The 8,308-nt window shown below is 37.8% G+C and overlaps 1 protein-coding gene across 3 annotated transcripts in view; it reads right to left on the bottom strand.

Moving 5' to 3' along the window:
• LOC112046056 (unconventional myosin-XVIIIa) overlaps nucleotides 1-6,311 on the bottom strand; it is a 258,774-nt gene extending 252,463 nt beyond the window's left edge. For 2 of the 3 annotated variants that reach the window (XM_052883057.1, XM_052883059.1), the window contains exon 1: nucleotides 5,980-6,310. The gene's annotated coding sequence lies outside the window, so the exon portion shown is untranslated. Of the gene's footprint in view, nucleotides 1-5,979 lie in introns of all 3 variants that reach the window. The other variant, XM_052883058.1, reaches the window with a different exon arrangement.
• Between the last annotated feature and the right edge of the window lie 1,997 nt (nucleotides 6,312-8,308).

The raw sequence follows: 8,308 nt of genomic DNA, 5'->3' as shown, positions 1-8,308 counted from the left end.
AGGTCCTAAAGCATTTGAAGTAGGTACGTAAAGTAAAAGCCTGTGTTCTGTTTTTCATTAGATCTCCAACATTTTCATCATCATTATCACATCACAACAGGGCCGGGTCTGTCTCCATATAGCATGACTAGCGGACGCGCACGACTTCGTCCGCGTGGAATTTAGTTTTTCATAAATCCCTCTGGAACCATGGGTTTTTCCGGGATAAAAAGTGGCCAATGTGTTTATCCATGCTATAATATATCTCAATACCAAATTTCAGCTAATTCGATTAAGTAATCGAAGCGTGAAAAGAGTAACAAACATTCATATCATTAAAATCATCAGTTTTCGCAAATCTCGGGAAACCATGAATTTTTCGGGATAAAATGTAGTAACACATAGTTAATCCAGAGTAAAATCCATTTCCATTCCAAATTTTAGCCAAATCGTTTCAGTAATAGCGGCGTTAAAGAGTAACAAACATCCAAACATCCATACAAACTTTCGCGTTTATAATATTAGTAGGAAGTAGGATATTGTACAATGCGGTCCTCTGATATCCCAAAGCACAGGATATTTCGAGGTTTAGTATTGACGAGTTGTACAAAAGACTTACTGCATTCAGCAGGTACTATACTTATTTATGCTGCGGCAGTCGACGCCCGTTTAGTTGAATGCTGCATTGCGCACTTATGACGTCAAATTGTGTGCAACTGCAGGACATGTGGCCGAAGTTTCACGACCAGACTCAAATTACGTAGTATTTACTATTGTATAAAAATAATATTGGATCCATTCGATACATTATAAAAATAATATTGGATCCATTCGATAAATTTATTGAACTTTCCGTCTGGCGAATATTTTTTTTATGCAATATAGGCTTGCGCTTGACTACAATTAAGCCTTATCATCCTCATCATATCAGCCGATGGACGTCCACTGCAGGACATAGGCCTTTTGTAGGGACTGCAGGACATAGGCCTTTTGTAGGGACATCCAAACATCACGATACTGAGCCACCTGCATCCAGCGAATCCTCGCGACTCGCTTGATGTCGTCAGTCCACCTGGTTGGGGGTCGACCAACACTGCGCTTACAGTGCAGGGTTGCCGTTCCAGCACTTTGGGACCCCAACGTCCATCGGCTCTTCGAACTATGCCCCGCCCATTGCCACTTCAGATTCGCAACTCGTTGCTATGTCGGTGACTTTGGTTTTTCTGCGGATCTCCTCATTTCTGATTCCATCACGCAATAATACTCCTAACATAGCTCGTTCCATCGCCCGCTGTGTGACTCTGAGCCTTCTTATGAGGCCCATATCCTTAAGCCTTATGCAAAGCATTAATGCGGTCTAAGTTGGAGCGCTCTTACTTAGAAGATGCCTATTCACTCTTACTTGGTGTTTAAATTATAAGTGTCAGGAAACACGCCGGAAGGGCAATCCAAATTTTTGCTGTGCGAATTAGAAAAGTAAAATGGACATAACTGAAGAGTTGAACGTGCATGCTCCGGATCGGATTCGAACGTATGCCATCCGAATCGAAGGCAGAGGTCATATCCACTGAGCTATCACATCTTTAGCTCAGATAGTCTCGTATATAATAGGTACAAGAAATTGTTGCGAGGAAAGTACCAGTATATTCCATTTTTTGGCAAATTAAGACTAGAATAAACAATTAAAGTTCTACAATTTAATTGTGGGTCATTTAGGAACAGTTCTTGCGGAGTTGGTTGACCGTTACGCACGGGCAGATTTGCAGGCCACCTGAACCGTTGCCCACACGGGCCTGTAAAATAGAAACCAAGACAGATTTCAAATAGAAAAACAAAAATCCTTTAATTTAACCAGATGTTTTTTTTTTTACTGATGATCCTACTAGTATTATAAACGCGAAAGTTTGTATGGATGTTTGGATGTTTGTTTGGAATGGAAATAGATTTTACTTAACTTAACACATAGGCTACTTTTTATCCCGAAAAAATCCATGGTTTCCCGAGATTTGCGAAAACTGATGACTTTGATGATATGAATGTTTGTTACTCTTTCACACCTCGACTTCTGAACCGAATTAGCTGAAATTTGGTATTGAGATATATTATAGCCTGGATTAACACATAGGTTACTTTTTATTCCGGAAAAATTCATGGTACCCAAGGAATTTATGAAAAACTAAATTCCACGCGGACGCAGTCGCGGGCGTCCGCTAATTAATTAATAGTTATGCAACTTATCAGCCACAATGTCCTACAAATTGCGTGGTACATTATCTCGTTCCGACGCTCAGAAATTTTTATTTCCTGGTAACTAATTGGAACTGGAATTTTCGTAATTAAAAAAGTTGATCGTCTCATAAAGATGAAGCTACTCACGAAAAATTAACTTGATAGTAATCAGTTGTACAAAATGTTCTACGGATCCCTGACTGTTGACTTTGGCGACATAAATGCCCGACTAAATGGACTCTTCAGGGGTAGCTCTTGCAAGTCTTTGTTGCATGAATAAATTATGATTAAGAATCCAAAAACTAGTCTAAATAAGTTGTCTAGGTTCGAAAATCCATGGATTTTTTTTATTTTAGACGACATATTTTTGACTCCTGCTTCGGTACCAGATGTTAGTGAATCATCAGGTGCCCGACTTTGTTTAATTTTAACAATAGATTTAAAGATAAATAAAATAACTGTTTATAGTATTATCTGGTATATTAAATATTTAACTGCCTTTCTAGGACAGGTTAATGGCTTAGCATACAGTGCGATAATAGGACTACGTTTGAAACTAATAATTAAAGTGGTTGGTTTAGGTACTCGTAGGTAGGTATGCGCCAGAATTTGTATTGGGTCAGTCGGCACTAAAAGGAAGAATTGGAAAATTTCTTGTCCCACTATATTATGTATTTTGTGGTTAACATATGTTTTTATTGAGTCCTTAGCAGTATGAAGTGCACGCCACTGGTCGTTAGTATGCAAAAGTAAGAAGTACAATTTTAACCGACTCCAAAAAAAGGAGGAGATTCTCAAATCGACGCGTATGTTTTTTTTATGTTTGTTACCACATAACTTCGTAATTTCTTAACCAATTTTAAAAATTCTTTTTTTGTTTGAAAGAGTATACTACCAGATTAGTCCCATTTAATTTTCATGAAAATCGCCACAGTACGGGAATTTCGTTATTTTCAGTTTACGCATTTCGAAAATTAAATTCTAGGACACACTAAAAACAGAAAAATTAAATCTTTTACACAAAAATTCTATTTTAACTGTTGGATCAAGAGTCGGATACAGAAGGCAGTGATTCTTGAGATAGCGCGTATTGTGAGGAGGTTCCTCACTCTGGAGCCCTGACCACCGGTTGCTTGGCCACTCAAATGTCCCGCAGCGGGAAGGTTAAATTTTTTTTATAAGTTTTTAATAGTGTTTTGTATATTTTATGTATCATCATCAACCCATATTCGGCTTACTGCTGAGCTCGAGTCTCCTCTCAGAATAAGAGGGGTTAGGTCAATAGTCCACCACGCTGGCCCAATGCGGATTGGCAGACTTCACACACGCAGAGAATTAAGAAAATTCTCTGATATGCAGATTTCATCACGATGTTTTCCTTGACCGTTTGAGACGTGTGATATTTAATTTCTTAAAATGCACACAACTGAAAAGTTGGAGGTGCATGCTCCGGGTCGGATTCGAACACACACACTCGGGAATCGGAGGCAGAGGTCATATCGACATATTAGTTTATAGTTTATTTATTTTATTAAACCTAAGACGTAGCTACTAAACAAGCATGGGGGACGACAGCTGACTCGTTTATCGATTCGTCCCGCCCTGCGAATTGCGCCCAAACCGACGACGTAAGTTTCCCAGACGCCTAAATTAATAATTAAAATTGTGGGAGTTACCGCGACGGTTGAAACAATATTAGGTCAAAGGGGTTGTTAATCTGATAGCTGGAGCTAAGCAATTGCCTACCACATAATATATAATGTAAAAATTACTTAATTAGTAATAATTTACTGAATAATATTATAAAGAGGAAAGATTTGATTGTTTCTTTGTTTGCATTGAATAAACTCTGAAACTACTGTATTTGTAAAAATCTGTTACTGTTACGGGAAGATACACTATCCACAGGTGCTATAGGTTATATTTTATTCCCGTATTTGTACGCGGCGCGCCAGTATTTCATATTTTGTAACCAAACATTCTAAACTTCACCTTTTAAAAAAAGTAAATGGATGCCTCATTAATTCAAATTGCCTTAGTGCTATTGGTTCCAACTAATTCACTAATTTAGCAATAGGCCAGTGATACCAACACCAAGATTAGGTTAAATTTAATACTGTTTGGCAGGGCAAGGATAGTTAGAAGACATTTGGTCAACTGATCATTAAACTACTTGCATTAGGTTTGTGCGCCCATTACCATTTAATATTGGTATAGGGGAAAAAAATCCCTCAAACATGATTTGTGCGTGACTTTAACTGGTTACATAGTAGGTACACTTTCAATAGGACCTGGCTGGTGGGATTCTTTGGCTAAGGCTGGTTACTACCCTGTTGGCAAAGATGTACCGCCAAGCCTTTCAGTACAATATCATGTAGAAACCGAGTTAGCTTGCTTCCATCCTAACTTACATCATCACTTACCACCAGGTGAGATTGTGATCAAAGGCTAACTTGTAAAGAATAAAAAAATAAAGGAGCCATTTTTGCCATAAATTTTCATTGATGCTCCGCTTGATTGTGTAAGTGCCGTAGGCTCTTTTTAATGGGACCTCAGCGTCCCATCACCTGGTGGTTTGTGCCAGCGCAGAAGAATCACCTGATGGGGCCCGAAAGCAGAAACAGAGTAGATGAGGGGAATGACTCTCTAAAGGTGTCTCCTTTGAGATTCGGATATTATTATTATTACATGACAAGTAGATTAACAGGTAGCATTTAGGTAGCATTTGTGAAGAGCAACTGCTGAGTTTCCTGCACTGTGGAAACTGCTAACCAGTGATAGACACAAATAACTGAACCAATGCAATAGGCAAGGTCAATGAGGAAATTTATTAGGCAGCATAATGTTTATTTTGTTAACTACTTGCACTTTATACTTTATTTTGTTTTTTTTTTATATACCGTCAATCTAAGATCAGTCCTAGGACTATAAACAAATGTGTTGTAAGTGTCATTCTTATTATTAGAAAAATTAAACATAGTTGATATCTTTTGAATGACATTTTATAAAAAAACAATACATAATTTAATACAAATGGAATGAATGTGAGAACAGAGTACAGGTTGGATAACAAACTGACTCCAAAAACCATCAGTTTCGGTGACAGTTCAAAACAAACAGACATCGTCATCATCATTATCAACCAATATTCAGCTCACTGCTGAGCTCGAGTCTCTCTCAGAATGAGAGGGATTAGTCCACCACGCTCTCCCAATGCAGATTGGCAGACTTTACACACGCAGAGAATTAAGAAAATTCTCTGGTATGCAGGATTCTCATGATGTTCCTTCACTGTTTTCTTAAAATGCACACAACTGAAAAGTTGGAAGTGCATGCCCCAAACCAGTTTCAAACCACTCTCCAGAATCAGAGGCAGAGTACATATCCACAGGGCCATCAAGGCTCTTAAACAGACAGGGCTCTACTAATTATAAATGTGTAGAATTATTTATTTATTCATGAATTCATGTATATTGTATTGATTTATCATTTATTATCTTTAATATTGTCACATCCCCATTACCTTTAATAATAGTAAGTAACCAATAACCTGATGATTTTAAAAATTATTTCTTTATTTCCTCAGTTATTTATGAGTTATTTGCAACTTAGGAATTCAAAATCATTTAAAATTATTGATATAAAACAATTTGTAACACAAATTAGATACAGTGAATGTCAGGTGATCACAAAATAATTATAGCACTAACAACTTTAACTCAAATTGAGATATACATTCCTACGGCACGACTAGAGTAAATATTTACTTACTTGTGCTTATTTTTAATCCACAAAGGCTAATGTACCGATCCAACAGCCGTAGACTATTCACAAAACACAACAACACTACAAATTCCTTTCATTATAATCAAAGTTTTATAGCATCACACGAAAAACTCACAGACATTAACGCATTGGCATTATAATTTACGTAGATTACACAAATCTCACTTAAAAAATGAGAATAAACACGAAAATCTTAATTTCAGATACACTGTTCACACTCGGGACACGGAGTATCATTTGACAGTTGTTGTAAATCGCGATTCGCGTTCCGAAAGCGGAGTCAAATCCAAAACGTCTCGATATTGACAAGCATCGAATAAACTAAAGTTCAAAAACCAACGCCGAGCCGAATCACTGTGGGCCTTTACAAATTACTACCCAACCCAATTAAATTGGTAGTGACCGATGTTCCAAGTTGCAGTTTAGATTGTACGTATTTAATTTGGTAGCATTAATCAAATTTTATTGTAGACAATGGAAGCGTTCTAAATAAAATGTTAGTGAAGAATTTTACCACTATTTTCTAAATAACAAGATTTTTTGATTTTGGCATTTAAGTGACTTATTGTTGGATTTTATAAATGATTACTTGAAATAAATAATTAGTTTCATTAAGAAAGCTTTCGAAAACTGAAAATAGTCAAAGCTCCATCTAGTGTCGAATAGTAAAAAAAGAACAGACTTTGTGCTTGCAACAATAAGTAATATGTTTCCTAAAACGTTTTATAGATGTCGCCGAGTTTTGTTACAAAATAAAATATTGCGAGTAGGTAATTATAATTTATGCCCATTGCCCAAGTTACGAGGAGGATTTTTATAATTGATTAGCGGACCCGGTCAAGCTTCGCTTTGACATAAGTGCACTCCCTACTCTACTCCTACCCTACCCCACCTTTTGAATCTTAAACGTTTGAGAAATAGAAAAGGGTTGTTTTTATAGCTTTCCCGGCAATTATTCAATTAGGTTCACCTTTTAAACCTTCCTTACACCTCCACGAACATTTCAAGACCAAGTTAAGATAAATCCGTTCAGCCGTTCTCGAGTTTTAGCGAGACTAACGAACAGCAATTCATTTTTATATGGAGTAAGTACCTATAGAATTACTACCAGTATCAAGTTAGTTTTCCGTGAGTAGTTTCATCTTGACGAGACGCTCAACTTTTTTATTTACGAAAATTCTTGATTCTGGTAGATAACTGGGTTACCAGGTAATAAAAAATCTGTGCGTCGGAACGAAATAATGTACCTACCACGCAATTTGTAGGACAATGTGGCTGTTATAAGTTGTTTATCTATTAATTAAGCAATAGTAAAAAAACAGCTGGTTAGTAAATAGTAGCAACTTTTAATAACCTCGATAATGATATAAGTTGGGAGGAGGGGAGTTTGCTAAAAGTTTTTTTCTTGTATTGAAAATTGAGCACCATCCATACATTTTTACCAGCAACTTTGTACAAAGAGTAGGTTTACAAGTTTTATACTAATTTAAATAGTTGGACGGCAGTGGTATGCGCGGTGGATTTACAAGACGGAGGTCCTGGGTTCGATCCCCGGCTGGGCCGATTGCGGTTTTCTTAATTGGTCCAGGTCTGGCTGGTGGGAGGCTTCGGCCGTGGCTAGTTAGCACCCTACCGACAAAGACGTGCCGCCAAGCGATTTAGCGTTCCGGTACGATGTCATGTAGAAACCGAAAGGGGTGTGGACTTTCATCCTCCTCCTAACAAGTTAGCCTGCTTCCATGTTAGATTGCATCATCACTTACCATCAGGCGAGATTGTAATCAAGGGCTAACTTGTAATGAATAAAAAAAAAAGACCGATAGACAGGCGACATTGCCTGAGTGTTGTAAACATTGAAGTTTCGTCTATGTCAACGGTTCATTACTTATTATTCGTCTAGCGCCACGATCAACCGAGTCTAATGAAGCGAGTTGGGACTTAGCAGACCCATAGGTGACTGCAATACTCCATGCTGGTTCGAACCGGTGCCCGATATAGGGTGAGAAGTTGTTCTTATGTGAAATACAGCTTTGCCTTATTTAGAATGCCTAATTTTTAGCTGCTGTCTTGGTCTTATTAACGATGCATTTCCCTAAGTTGAGATTGCAGGATACGTTAACGCCCAATAGCTATACTATCACATATGGGAATGGATATACTTCGGAAAGTGGGAGCCAAGGTGAAAGGGCTCCTTTAGTCACGCCTGAGCTTTTGCTGCGTGAAACTGAACCAAATTGATGTCACCCCAGTCAGGCACCATCTTCGGGTTCAAGTAAACGCGCTCAACCAGGGCCTCTTTAAGCTCAGCACTTTC

The sequence above is a fragment of the Bicyclus anynana genome, chromosome 8 (genome assembly GCF_947172395.1).
Source record: "Bicyclus anynana chromosome 8, ilBicAnyn1.1, whole genome shotgun sequence".
Classification (NCBI taxonomy): domain Eukaryota; kingdom Metazoa; phylum Arthropoda; class Insecta; order Lepidoptera; family Nymphalidae; genus Bicyclus; species Bicyclus anynana.
This window is presented reverse-complemented; position numbering and strand designations above follow the sequence as displayed.